At 41.5% G+C, this 15,551-nt stretch overlaps 1 non-coding gene and 1 pseudogene across 1 annotated transcript; both read right to left on the bottom strand.

The window, feature by feature from the left end:
* Positions 1-849: 849 nt before the first annotated feature.
* On the bottom strand, positions 850-1,026 carry LOC140285397 (U2 spliceosomal RNA; annotated as a pseudogene).
* Positions 1,027-15,098: 14,072 nt separating this feature from the next.
* LOC140285443 (U2 spliceosomal RNA) lies at positions 15,099-15,289 on the bottom strand. Its single transcript, XR_011910481.1, has one exon. It is a non-coding gene; the product is annotated as a U2 spliceosomal RNA (small nuclear RNA).
* Positions 15,290-15,551: the final 262 nt, after the last annotated feature.

The raw sequence follows: 15,551 nt of genomic DNA on the forward strand, positions 1-15,551 counted from the left end.
CTTTTTACCAACTATGGTCGGACATTCACACCGTCTTACAGCGGAACACCTCCGCTCCCTCTTTTGATGGTGTATGTTCGGGCATTCGAACCTTTTCTTACCCGCTTTTTACAAACTATGCTCGGACATTCAAACCTTCTTGTAGCCGAACACATCCACTCCTGCTTTTGATGATGTATGGTATGGCATTCGAACCTACTTGTTGCCCGCTTTTCATTAATTATGGGTGGACATTCACACCTTGTCGCAGCCAAACACCCTGTTTCGATCATGTATGGTTGGACATTCGCACCTTTTCTCACCCGCTTTTTGCAAACTATGGTCGGCCATTCACAGCTTCCTCTCCACCATACTTGTATGGTGGGATATTCACACCCACTTGCATCCGAAGACCTCCGCCCCCACTTTTGTTGATATTTAGTCGGTCATTCGCACCTTACCCGCTTTTGGCAAACTATGGCCTTCTTGCAGCCAAAAACCTCTGATCTCGCTTTTGATGATGTAAGGTTGGGCATTCAGACCTTGCTTCACCTGCTTTTCACCAAATATAGTCGGACATTCACACCTTCTTGCAGCCGAACACTTCCGCTCCACCTTTTAGTTTTCTATGGGGCATTCACACCTTTATTTTCACCGCATTTTATAAAAACACCACAGGAACACCGTATTGAGGCTTTGTTCTGACCGCTCATTCGGTGTCGCGTTTCTTTCAAGCATTTCTCCTGGTTAGCCCGCACTCGGCTCGCTCCCAGAGCCGTGTTAAAGTCTACTTCGCATTCACTCTCTTTTCTCAGCAGACTAAAAGAAACTTCCATCCTGCACCGCTGTTAGCTTTTTCACAAGAGCAGAGGAGAGCGCACCGTTCCCAGCGGCACTGCAGTACCGGGTCGATGCTTGGAGTGAACGGAGCAAGCTCCTTTTTCAACTCCTATTGATAAAAATCCATTTAATATGTAGTCCTTGCATAGACATATCACATATTAAACTGATAAGTACAGATGGATTATGTGCAATTAGTAAAGAGAGTAGAGGACGATCTCTCTCGTTGGAAGTCCTTACCTATATCACTTATGGGGAGAGGTACAACCATTAAAATGATGATACTACCAAAAGTTAACTATTTGTTCTCAATGATCCCCATAAAACTATCTGCTACTTGGTTTAAGTCACTAGATTCATGCATCTCCAAATTTCTGTGGAAAAACAAACCACCACGTATTAGTTTAAAAACCCTACAGAAGACCAAGGACAGTGGTGGATTAGATTTACCTCATTTTCAGCACTATTCCTTAGCCAATAGGTTACAATATATATCAAAATGGTTTAAACCTTGTTGTTGTCACAGTTCCCAGAGACGTTGTAATCGTTGAGGATTCTATATTCACCCCCTCATTAGAGGCACGTGTTGCAGATTGATGACACTGAATCTTCTTCTCTGTTCATTGCTGGCATCATTCCCAGCATCGTAAGTGTTCGTGGCATTGTTAGCCTCTTCTTCTGGATCTTGATATCGAGCATCCTTTTGTATTTCTGGTTTGTAAGTCCTCTCTCTTCGTTCACCGGAGTCTTCGTCTCTTTGTCCTTGAGTTTGGTGATTTTCTCTTCTTTTGATGCCTTGACACAGTGTGACAGGTGATACCACATGGGAGATCCTTTAACTTGGACTGCTGTCCCTGTGCTGCGAAATGGCTGTGCTGCTCAAATGGTCTCTCCTTCATCATATACACAGTTATTTATACATCACCTTCCACCATGAAGCGTTGTCCCTTTTTGTTTCTCTCTTTGTTCTTAAAATGCTGTTATAAATGTCTAAACCAATCCATTAAACTAGATCATTTTGGCAGTAAAGCGATCTACAATGTGCTTGGTCGCAAAGCTGCTCATCTGTGGTAAACAGCTCTCCAGAAAGGCATTCTTCAATTGATTTCACTCATTTTATGTAATAATTTTGTGATTTCCTACAAAACTACACTTCTTCTCCCATCTGTCTGAGTATTTAATATTGTCTGGGTCCCGTTAAAACATGTATTTTTCCCATCTAATTCCTTGTTTGCTTTAAAACAAGTATTCCCCATTTTCTATCCCTTCAGTAGCCAACCAGTTTGTATGGAGTACAGTGGAGCAACTTGACTGATCAGTAAAACACTGCTTTTGTTGTCACCGCAAGGCTTCCCCCGTCGGTTGTTTCACTGAGACACTACTGAGTAACTACAACTCAACACAGTTTATACACATAACATTCATATACATACTAACAAACAAACAAACAATAATTTACAATAATTTGAACGTACACCCAGGTAAATATTCCTGTAGTCTTCTCATACCGACTATGGACCCATTCATTGTTTAACTTCACTGTTTTGCAAATCCTAATTGGATATTACACATTGACATTGAACTTTACTGGATACGCAGGTCTTCATTGCATTCAGCAGCCTATATGTGAGCATTTATGTGTAAGCTGTTCTTCTTTGCATTTATCAGCAGCAAGCAATTCTTCACTGCACATGCATATGTAAATAGTAAAACAATTCCAATGTGTTAGCGAAACCTTCTATATCACAGTGGTTTCTAAGGTCTATTTTAAGTTCTTTGCCATCAGTGAGATGACATTGTTTACAAAGTGTGTCAAATTATCACTGAAGATCTTTTCAGGAATTTCAAATCTAGAAATGAGTTATTTTACGCGTGATTTTGCTACTGAGAGTGCATCTGCTTGTGCACATGGAAATATTTCAGACCATTTGGTAAAAACCTCTGTTGTCACTGAGCAGAATCGTTTCCCTTAACATTAATTTAGTTCAATGAAATCTACAAAATAATGAAATAATGAAATCCAAACAAATATGTTGAAAAAGATACACTGGCTTAGGGAATTATCTTCGTTTTGGTCTTAGATTGCCCTGTGGAATGTATTTTGCACATATTTGACCTGCTAGACAAAACTTTATTCATTTATTTATTCTAAAAAAATGTTTTTAATAATTAGTAAAACCATATGCTGTAAAAACCTGGTTCATTATTGCTTCCATCCCTCCTGTTGAGACATGACATGGTCTGTGGCTCAATACTGCAGCATATTTAAACAAATTCTTTGGCAGTATGGTTTTCCTTCCGGTCATTCATACGAGTCTATTGTAGATGGCAATTGAATAACATCTAATAATGCTAAAATATTTGTAGTTTATACATTTAGCTGTGGATGTCAACATACCTGTTTTTCCAATGCTGTGTTAACACATGTACAGTTGAGAAGGCATACTGACTGTCAGTGTAAACGTTAACAACCTTTTTGTTATTTAATTTACAAGCTTCAGTTAAAGCTACCAATTCGACTGCTTGAACAGAGTAATTTTTTGGTAGTGGTTGTTTTAAGAAAACTTCAGTTTCTGTTACTACTGCAAATCCTGTAGCATTTGTGCCATCAGGGTTTTTTTCCTTGATCTGTTGAATAAATATAGTTATTTCTGCATTTTCATAATGTATATCAGTTAAGTCTGGCCTGGGTAAAACACTGATGGTTATTTCTGACATGCAATCATGAGGCTTTCCATCTGTGGGGTAGGTAGCAGTGTGGATGGATTAAGTGTAGCACATCTCTCGACAACAAGGTGTGGCTGTGAAAGAAGAACTGTTATGTAGGAGAGATGTCTGGTAAAGATATTTTGTTAAGTAACCATATCACAGCCACTGCATGAGGTACCTTAAGTGTTAATGGGTGAAATAACACCATTGTTGTTGATGCCTGCACTGCCAATGGCTTCTGGCCATTGATTCAAAAGTACGATCTCGTCCCTTTTTCCCCTTTCAGTGGACACTGGCCCCTAATTACCGCAATTCAGCAGGGGGTCTTTCATTAGGAGTACTGGACTCCCCCGTGCACGGTTTCAGCTCCGACCCTGGACAGCGGAAAAAACGTTGAGATCTGGTTTGAGGACCCAATTGTTGAGAAAAGTCTCTCAATGAGACTCAGAGTTGCTGGAGTCAGTTAATGCAAAGGTTTAATCTTGCAGCAAGTTCAAGAATGTGTGTGTGTATGGGTGTATGTGTGCGAACGTGTGTGAGTTTGTGTGTGTGAGAGTTTAAAGAACCTGTAATCCACAGGCAGGCCTTAACTAGTATGGCACGGGTCCAGCCTGTCTCATCTTTTTTGGAAGGTCCAGCGTTCGGCCGTAACCCTTCTGTCTGTTTGGACTCTCACATACATTCGGTTAATCATAGAAAAACGAGAACAAAACTTTTTAGCCCCTTAAATTCATAAAACAGACATGGTGCAGTTATTTCCATTCTAGAAAATAAGAGTAATCACCACCATTCCTATAAATTCTGGATATTCTAACAATCTGAATCTTTTTTAAATGTTCGATGAAGCCCTTTGCTGTTCTGTTTAGAGACTCAGCTGATCATAAACCAAGTTTTGCTCTTGAACCAAGCTTCTAAACTCTTCACCTTTTTCATTTCTCAGTTAGTATTCACTTTAAAACTGATTAAAAGAAAAATTAAATGAATGCCTATCAACAAATGTGGGATCTAAACTCTAGTGCTTCCTCTAAAATAATTTCCTTTCTCAATTCAGAAATGTGTGTGTGTAAGTCACAACACCCGTGACACCAAAACGGCTTTCTTTTCTCTCTTTTCTCTACACTCTGCACTGTGAGCACACACAACAAATCAGAAAGGCTTTTTTCTCTCTTTTCTACATTATGGACTGTGGGGACACAAAACCGCTCTCTCTTTTTTTTTTTTTGATTGTGTGCCAGGGCGTTGTCTCACGTATTAGATTATGCTTAAGATACGAATGAGTTTATCAGTCACATCAGAATCCATACATACTGATCCTCCCGTAATAAAATGGTCGGATCTTATCAAACACACTTTGTTTCTTGTGACAAGTCAGCGAAACAGCGTATACACGTCAAGACACTGAATCAAGTTTGCCACAAGAACTCATAAGTTTGGCAGTATTGCTCTGCCGTCAGCAATCATACACCCATTTTATTTTCATGAGACATGTGCAGGCACCTGTTCATCTACTGTTCTATCACTATGAATTAGTTTATCTATTATCAATAAGGATACTTCTACAACTACTATCAAAGTATGTCTTCTTATGTTGTCAGTTGCTATATATGAATAAGTGGGTTGCTACTGAAAAGCATTAAGCATGTCACACAGCCCAAACATATAACATTTCAGGACACACCACACAGTTAACAACCACAGTGAAGCGTGTCAAAGCCCAAACATGTAACATTCAACAGGACACTTACACAACACATTCAAATCAAACAGTCAGACAACATACAAGAACCTATACCCCAGCCGGCATTGCTCCCTGCCTATTTTCCTACAACTCACTATGTGTGCGCACACCTTTATTCACAAACTCTTCAACTTATACTCTTTTACCGAAGCTGCTACAGCTCGATTGGACAAATACCCTTAGATCCTATTTCGGTGAATTTGACATCTGCCTTGCATGTAACAGATTAGCGGTTTAGCAGTTTTAATTTAGTTTGAGTGAAGGAATTCATTTTATAGCAAAATCCGAAATCGTGAAGAACTCATGGAAGTAAGCTTATTCTCGGATTCCTGAATCTTTAGATTTGCTCTTTGTTTTACTGCAAAGTACAACGTTGAGCAGCATTTAGTCGGTGCGAATGACCGACTAAATATCAACAAAAGTGGGGGCGGAGGTCTTCGGATGCAAGTGGGTGTTAATATCCCACCATAGAAGTATGGTGGAGAGGAAGCTGTGAATGGCCGACCATAGTTTGCAAAAAGCGGGTGAGAAAAGGTGCGAATGTCCAACCATACATGATCAAAACAGGGAGCGGAGGTGTTTGGCTGCGACAAGGTGTGAATGTCCACCCATAATTAATGAAAAGCGGGCAACAAGTAGGTTCGAATGCCCAACCATACATCATCAAAAGCAGGAGTGGATGTGTTCGGCTACAAGAAGGTTTGAATGTCCGAGCATAGTTTGTAAAAAGCGGGTAAGAAAAGGTTCGAATGCCTGAACATACATCATCAAAAGCAGGACTGGATGTGTTCGGCTACAAGAAGGTTTGAATGTCCGACCATAGTTGGTAAAAAGTGGGTATGAAAAGGTTCGAATGCCCAAAATCGGCTGAAAAAAACTGTGTTCGGCTGCAAAAAGGTGTGAATGTTTGACTAAAGTTTGTAAGACAAGGTTCGAATGCCTGACAATGTATGGTCAAAAGCGGGAGCGGAGGTATTCAGCTGCAAGAAGGTCTAAATGTCCATCATTAATTGCTAGAAAACATGAAAGAAAATTTTCGAAAATCAATCTGCATATGATCATAAGTGGGAGAGGAGGTGTTCAGCTGCAAGAAGGTGTGAATGTCCTACCATAATTGCTGAAAAATGTGTTAGAAACGGTAGGAATGCCGGACCATACATCATCAAAAGCTAGAGAGGTGGTGTTCGGCTGCAAGTAGGTGTGAATGTCTGACTAAAGTTCAAATATATTAACAAAAGCGGGAGGAGAGGTCTTCGGATGAGTGGTTGAGAATTTCCAACCATAATCTATAAAATGCGGTGAAAAAAAAGGTGTGATAGAAACCTAAAAGGTGGAGCGGAAGTGTTCGGCTGCAAGAAGGTGTGAATGTCCGTCTATAGTTGGTGAAAAGCAGGAAAAGCAAGGTCTGAATGCCCAATCTTACATCATCAAAAGCGAGATCAGAGGTGTTTGGCTGCAAGAAAACGGGTAAGGTGTGAATGACCGACTAAATATCAACAAAAGTGGGGGCGGAGGTCTTCGGATGCAAGTGGGTGTGAATATCCCACCATACAAGTATGGTGGAGAGGAAGCTGTGAATGTCCGACCATGGTTTGTAAAACGCGGGTAAGACAAGGTGCGAATGTCCGACAATGTATGATCAAAAGAGGGAGCGGAGGTGTTCGGCTGCAAGGTCTGAATTTCCAACCATAATTTGTAAACACCGTTGAAGAAAAGCCTCGAAAGCCCGACTATACACCATCAAAAGCGGGAGCAGAGGTGTTCAGCTGCAAGAAGGTCTGAATGTCCACCAATAATTACTGAAAAATGGGTAAGAAAAGGTGTGAATGCCCAACTATACATCATCAAAAGCAGAAGTGGATGTGTTCGGCCACAAGAAGGTTTGAATGTCCGACCATAGTTTGTAAAAGGCGGGTAAGAAAAGGTTTGAATGCCCGAACATACACAATCAAAAGAGGGAGCGGAGGTGTTTCGCTGCAAGAAGGTGTGAATGTCCGAGCATAGTTTGTAAAAAGTGGGTAAGAAAAGGTTCGAATGCCCGAACATACACCATCAAAAGAGGGAGCGGAGGTGTTCCGCTGTAAGAAGGTGTGAATGTCCAACCATAGTTGGTAAAAAGCGGGTAAGAAAAGGTTAAAATACCCAACTCTACACAATCAATAGCGGGAGCGGAGTTGTTCGGCTAAAAGAAGGTGTGAAAGTCCGACCATGGTTTGTAAAAAGCGGGTAAGAAAAGGTTCGAATGCAAAAATATACACCATCAAAAGCGGAAGCCGAGGTGTTCGGCTGCAAGTAGGTCTGAATGTCCACCCATAATTAATGAAAAGCGGGCAACAAGTAGGTTCGAATGCCCAACCATACATCAACAAAAGCAGGAGTGGATGTGTTTGGCTACAAGAAGGTTTGAATGTCCGAGCATTGTTTGTAGAAAGCGGGTAAGAAAAGGTGCGAATGCCCGACAATGTATGATCAAAAGAGGGAGTGGAGGTTTTCGGCTACAAGAAGGTTTGAATGTCCAACCATAGTTTGTAAAAAGCGGGTAAGAAAAGGTGCGAATGCCCGAAAATACACCATCAAAAGAGGGAGCGGAGGTGTTCCGCTGTAAGATGGTGCGAATGTCCGACCATAGTTGGTAAAAAGCGGGTAAGAAAAGGTTCGAATGCCCGAATATATACCATCAAAAGCGGAAACGGAGGTGTTCGGCTGCAAGAAGGTGTGAACGTCCGACAAAAGTTTGTAAAAAGCAGTTAAGAAAAGGTTAGAATATCCAACCAAACATAATCAAAAGTGGGAGCAGAGCTGTTCGACTGCAAATAGGTGTGAATGTCCACCCATAATTCCTGAAAAATGGGTAAGAAAAGGTGCGAATGCCCAACCATACATCATCAAAAGAAGAAGTGGATGTGTTCTGCTACAAGAAGGTTTGAATGTCCGACCATAGTTTGTAAAAAGTGGGTAAGAAAAAGTTCGAATGCCCGAACATACACCATCAAAAGAGGGAGCGGAGGTGTTCCGCTGTAAGACGGTGTGAAAGTCCGACCATAATTGGTAAAAAGCGGGTAAGAAAAGGTTAAAATACCCGACTGTACACAACCAATAGCAGGAGCGGAGTTGTTCGGCTACAAGAAGGTGTGAAAGTCCGACCATGGTTTGTAAAACGCGGGTAAGACAAGGTGCGAATGCCCGACAATGTATGATCAAAAGAGGGAGCGGAGGTGTTCGGCTGCAAGGTCTGAATTTCCAACCATAATTTGTAAACACCGTTGAAGAAAAGCCTCGAAAGCCCGACTATACACCATCAAAAGCGGGAGCAGAGGGGTTCAGCTGCAAGAAGGTCTGAATGTCCACCAATAATTACTGAAAAATGGGTAAGAAAAGGTGTGAATGCCCAACTATACATCATCAAAAGCAGAAGTGGATGTGTTCGGCCACAAGAAGGTTTGAATGTCCGACCATAGTTTGTAAAAAGCGGGTAAGAAAAGGTTCGAATGCCCGAACATACACAATCAAAAGAGGGAGCGGAGGGGTTTCGCTGCAAGAAGGTGTGAATGTCCGAGCATAGTTTGTAAAAAGTGGGTAAGAAAAGGTTCGAATGCCAAAATATACACCATCAAAAACGGAAGCCGAGGTGTTCGGCTGCAAGTAGGTGTGAATGTCAGATCATAATTTGCAAAAAGCTGATGAGAAAGGTGTGAATGACCGACAATAATTACTGAAAAATGTGTTAGAAAAGGTAAGAATGCCGGACTATTCATCATCAAAAGCAGAGAAGAGGTGTTCGGATGCAAGAAGCTGTGAATGTCCAGCCATAATTACTCAAAAACGGGTAAGAAAAGGTAGTATTGCCAGACCATAAATGATCAAAACAGCGAGCGGAGGTGTTCCGCTGTAAGAAGGTGTGAATGTCCGACCATAATTGGTAAAAAGCGGGTAAGAAAAGGTTAAAATACCCGACTGTACACAATCAATAGCGGGAGCGGAGTTGTTTGGCTACTAAAAGGTGTGAAAGTCCGACCATACATCCTCAAAAGCAGAACTGGATGTGTTCGGATACAAGAAGGTTTGAATGTCCGACCATAGTTTGTAAAAAGCGGGTAAGAAAAGGTTCGAATGCCCAAACATACACCATCAAAAGAGGGAGCGGAGGTGTTCCGCCATAAGAAGGTGTGAATGTCCGACCGTAGTTGGTAAAAAGTGGGTAAGAAAAGGTTAAAATACCCGACTGCACACAATCAATAGCGGGAGCGAATGTGTTCGGCTACAAGAAGGTGTGAAAGTCCGACAATGTATTGTAAAAAGCGGGTAAGAAAAGGTGCGAATGCCCGACAATGTATGATCAAAAGAGGGAGCGGAGGTTTTCGGCTAAAAGGTCTGAATGTCCATCAATAATTGCTAAAAAACATGAAAGAAAATTTTCGAATATCAAACCGCACATGATCATAAGTGGGAGCGGAGGTGTTTAGCTGCAAGAAGGTGTGAATGTCCACCCATAATTCCTCAAAAATGGGTAAAAAAAAAGGTGCGAATGCCCAACCATACATCATCAAAAGCAGGTGTGAATGTCAGATCATAATTTGCAAAAACCTGATGAGAAATGGTGAGAATGCCCGACTATACACCATCAAATGCGGGAGCGGAGGTGTTCGGCTGTGAGTAGGTGTGAATGTCCGACCATACTTGCTGAAAAATATGACAAAGCAGTTTTCACTTGGTTTGAGTGAAGGATTTCATTTTATATCAAAATCCGAAATTGTGTAGAACTCGTGGAAATAAGTTTATTCTCGGATTCCTAAAGGTTTAGTGTTGTTCTTTGGTATACTGCAAAGTAATACTTTTTATTTTGTTGAAACCGATTCAGACATGGATAAATATCAAGGACAAAGCAGTTTTAACTTGGTTTGAGTGAAGGAATTCATTTTATATCAAAATCCGAAATTGTGTAGAACTCGTGGAAATAAGTTTATTCTCGGATTCCTAAAGGTTTAGTGTTGTTCTTTAGTATACTGCAAAGTAATACTTTCTATTTTGTTGAAACCGATTAAGTTAAAACTGCTTTGTCCTTCATATTTATCCATGTCATAATAGCTTTAAACAAAAAAGAACGTTGTACTTTGCAGGATAGGAAAGAACAACTCTAAACCTTTTCAGGAATCCGAGAATAAGCTTCTTATCACCAGTTCTACACAATTTCGGATTTTGATATAAAATGAATTCCTTCACTCAAACCAAGTTAAAACTGCTTTGTCCTTCATATTTATCCATGTCTGAATAGGTTTCAACAAAAAAGAAAGTATTAATTTGCAGTATACCAAAGAACAACACTAAACCTTTAGGAATCCGAGAATAAGCTTCTTATCACCAGTTCTACACAATTTCGGATTTTGATATAAAATGAATTCCTTCACTCAAACCAAGTTAAAACTGCTTTGTCCTTAATATTTATCCATGTCTGAATAGGTTTCAACAAAAAAGAAAGTATTACTTTGCAGTATACCAAAGAACAACACTAAACCTTTAGGAATCCGAGAATAAGCTTCTTATCACCAGTTCTACACAATTTCAGATTTTGATATAAAATGAATTCCTTCACTCAAACCAAGTTAAAACTGCTTTGTCCTTAATATTTATCCATGTCTGAATAGGTTTCAACAAAAAAGAAAGTATTACTTTACAGTATACCAAAGAACAACACTAAACCTTTAGGAATCCGAGAATAAGCTTCTTATCACCAGTTCTACACAATTTCGGATTTTGATATAAAATGAATTCCTTCACTCAAACCAAGTTAAAACTGCTTTGTCCTTCATATTTATCCATGTCTGAATGGGTTTCAACAAAATAGAAAGTATTACTTTGCAGTATACCAAAGAACAACACTAAACCTTTAGGAATCCGAGAATAAGCTTCTTTTCACCAGTTCTACACAATTTCGGATTTTGATATAAAATGAATTCCTTCACTCAAACCAAGTGAAAACTGCTTTGTCATATTTTTCAGCAAGTATGGTCGGACATTCACAACTACTCACAGCCGAACACCTCCGCTCCCGCATTTGATGGTGTATAGTCGGGCATTCTCACCATTTCTCATCAGGTTTTTGCAAATTATGATGACATTCACACCTGCTTTTGATGTTGTATGGTTGGGCATTCGCACCTTTTTTTACCGATTTTTCAGGTTTTATGGGTGGACATTCACACCATCTTACAGCTGAACACCTCCTCTCCCGCATATGATCATGTGCGGTTTGATATTCGAAAAATTTTCTTTCATGTTTTCTAGCAATTATTGATGGACATTGAGACCTTCTTGCAGCTGAACACCTCTGCTCCCGCTTTTGATGGTGTATAGTTGGGCTTTCGAGCCTTTTCTTCCCCGGTTTTTACAAATTATGGTTGGACATTCAGACCTTCTTGCAGCCGAAAACCTCCGCTCCTTCTTTTGATCATACATTGTCGGGCATTCGCACCTTTTCTTAACCACTTTTTACAAAACATGGTTGGACTTTCACACTTTCTTGTAGCCGAACACATCCCTTCCCGCTATTGATTGTGTACAGTCGGGTATTTTAACCTTTTCTTACCCGCTTTTTACCAACTACGGTCGGACATTCACACCTTCTTATGGCGGAACACCTCCGCTCCCTCTTTTGATGGTGTAGGTTCGGGCATTCGAACCTTTTCTTACCCGCTTTTTACAAACTATGCTCGGACATTCAAACCTTCTTGTAGCCGAACACATCCAGTCCTGCTTTTGATGATGTATGGTTGGGCATTCGCACCTTTTTTTTTACCCATTTTTGAGGAATTATGGGTGGACATTCACACCTTCTTGCAGCTGAACACCTCCTCTCCCACTTATGATCATGTGCGGTTGGATATTCGAACATTTTTTTTCATGTTTTCTAGCAATTATTGATGGACATTCAGACCTTCTTGCAGCTGAACACCTCCACTCCCGCTTTTGATGGTGTATAGTCGGGCTTCCGAGCCTTTTCTTCCCCGGTTTTTACAAATTATGGCTGGACATTTAGACCTTCTTGCAGCCGAAAACCTCCGTTCCCTCTTTTGATCATACATTGTCGGGCATTCGCACCTTTTCTTACCCGCTTTTTACAAACCATGGTCGGACTTTCACACCTTTTAGTAGCCAAACAACTCCGCTCCCGCTATTGATTGTGTACAGTCGGGTATTTTAACCTTTTCTTACCCGCTTTTTACCAATTTTGGTGGGACATTCACACCTTCTTACAGCGGAACACCTCCGCTCCCTGTTTTGATCATTTATGGTCTGGCAATACTACCTTTTCTTACCCGTTTTTGAGTTATTATGGCTGGACATTCACAGCTTCTTGCAGCCGAACACCTCTTCTCCGGCTTTTGATGATGAATGGTCCGGCATTCTTACCTTTTCTAACACATTTTTCAGCAATTATTGTCGGTCATTCACACCTTTCTCATCAGCTTTTTACAAATTATGATCTGACATTCACACCTACTTGCAGCCGAACACCTCGGCTTCCGCTTTTGATGGTGTATATTTTGGCATTCGAACCTTTTCTTACCCGCTTTTTACAAACCATGGTCGGACTTTCATACCTTCTTTTAGCCGAACAACTCCGCTCCCGCTATTGATTGTGTAGAGTTGGGTATTTTAGCCTTTTCTTACCCGCTTTTTACCAACTATGGTCGGACATTCACACCTTCTTACAGCGGAACACCTCCGCTCCCTCTTTTGATGGTGTATGTTCTGGCATTCGAACCTTTTCTTACCCACTTTTTACAAACTATGCTCGGACATTTACACCTTCTTGCAGTGAAACACCTCCGCTCCCTCTTTTGATTGTGTATGTTCGGGCATTCGAACCTTTTCTTACCCGCCTTTTACAAACCATGGTCGGACATTTAAACCTTCTTGTGGCCGAACACATCCACTTCTGCTTGTGATGATGTATAGTTGGGTCCGCTCCCTCTTTTGATTGTGTATGTTCGGGCATTCAAACCTTTTCTTACCCGCCTTTTACAAACTATGGTCGGACATTCAAACCTTCTTGTGGCCGAACACATCCACTTCTGCTTTTGATGATGTATAGTTGGGCATTCACACCTCTTCTTACCCATTTTTCAGTAATTATTGGTGGACATTCAGACCTTCTTGCAGCTGAACACCTCTGCTCCCGCTTTTGATGGTGTATAGTCGGGCTTTCGAGGCTTTTCTTCAACGGTGTTTACAAATTATGGTGGGATATTCACACCCACTTGCATCCGAAGACCTCCGCCCCCACTTTTGTTGATATTTAGTCGGTCGTTCACACCTTACCCGTTTTCTTGCAGCCAAACACCTCTGATCTCGCTTTTGATGATGTAAGATTGGGCATTCAGACCTTGCTTTTCCTGCTTTTCACCAACTATAGACGGACATTCACACCTTCTTGCAGCCGAACACTTCCGCTCCACCTTTTAGGTTTCTATCACACCTTTTTTTTCACCGCATTTTATAGATTATGGTTGGAAATTCTCAACCACTCATCCGAAGACCTCTCCTCCCGCTTTTGTTAATATATTTGAACTTTAGTCAGACATTCACACCTACTTGCAGCCGAACACCACCTCTCTAGCTTTTGATGATGTATGGTCCGGCATTCTTACCGTTTCTAACACATTTTTCAGCAATTATGGTAGGACATTCACACCTTCTTGCAGCTGAACACCTCCTCTCCCACTTATGATCATGTGCAGATTGATTTTCGAAAATTTTCTTTCATGTTTTCTAGCAATTAATGATGGACATTTAGACCTTCTTGCAGCTGAACACCTCCGCTCCCGCTTTTGATCATACATTGTCAGGCATTCGAACCTTGTCTTACAAACTTTAGTCAAACATTCACACCTTTTTGCAGCCGAACACAGTTTTTTTCAGCCGAACTTGGGCATTCGAACCTTTTCATACCCACTTTTTACCAACTATGGTCGGACATTCAAACCTTCTTGTAGCCGAACACATCCAGTCCTGCTTTTGATGATGTATGTTCAGGCATTCGAACCTTTTCTTACCAGCTTTTTACAAACTATGCTCGGACATTCAAACCTTCTTGTAGCCGAACACATCCACTCCTGCTTTTGATGATGTATGGTATGGCATTCGAACCTACTTGTTGCCCGCTTTTCATTAATTATGGGTGGACATTCACACCTTGTCGCAGCCAAACACCTCCGCTCCCTGTTTTGATCATGTATGGTTGGACATTCGCACCTTTTCTCACCCGCTTTTTGCAAACTATGGTCGGCCATTCACAGCTTCCTCTCCACCATACTTCTATGGTGGGATATTCACACCCACTTGCATCCGAAGACCTCCGCCCCCCCTTTTGTTGATATTTAGTCGGTCATTCGCACCTTACCCACTTTTGGCAAACTATGGCCTTCTTGCAGCCAAAAACCTCTGATCTCGCTTTTGATGATGTAAGGTTGGGCATTCAGACCTTGCTTCACCTGCTTTTCACCAAATATAGTCGGACATTCACACCTTCTTGCAGCCGAACACTTCCGCTCCACCTTTTAGTTTTCTATGGGGCATTCACACCTTTTTTTTCACCGCATTTTATAAAAACACCACAGGAACACCGTATTGAGGCTTTGTTCTGACCGCTCATTCGGTGTCGCGTTTCTTTCAAGCAATTCGCCTGGTTAGCCCGCACTCGGCTCGCTCCCAGAGCTGTGTTAAAGTCTACTTCGCATTCACTCTCTTTTCTCAGCAGACTAAAAGAAAGTTTCATCTTGGGCTCCCTGAAACCTCCATCCTGCACCGCTGTTTGCTTTTTCACAAGAGCAGAGGAGAGCGCACCGTTCCCAGGGGCACTACAGTACCGGGTCGATGCTTGGAGTGAACGGAGCAAGCTCCTTTTTCAACTCCTATTGATACAAATCCATTTAATATGTAGTCCTCGCATAGAGGACACATCAGACATTAAACTGATAAGAACAGATACTACACTTGATCTTAGCCAAAAGGCCGAGAAGCGATAACTGTCCACTGGTTCACGTCCGAGGGCCCTTCCTGGCACAATGCGCACTTGTAGCGGTGTTCTTTTTATGGCCATAGTGTCACTTTGCACCTCGGCCCACCCGCTGCACTGAGCACTCTTCAGCCCTTTTAAATGGTATAACTTTACACTACCGCACGCTCCAGCGAGCACCATTCAAGCAACAACTTTGCACTCCAGCTTCGAACATTGGCACAGTCGCAACAAGTAAGGCGACTCTACTCAGAGAAGTCACTCTGCACA

The sequence above is a fragment of the Leuresthes tenuis genome, unplaced genomic scaffold (genome assembly GCF_036924035.1).
Source record: "Leuresthes tenuis unplaced genomic scaffold, fLeuTen1.0.hap1 SCAF_40, whole genome shotgun sequence".
In the NCBI taxonomy this organism is placed as follows: domain Eukaryota; kingdom Metazoa; phylum Chordata; class Actinopteri; order Atheriniformes; family Atherinopsidae; genus Leuresthes; species Leuresthes tenuis.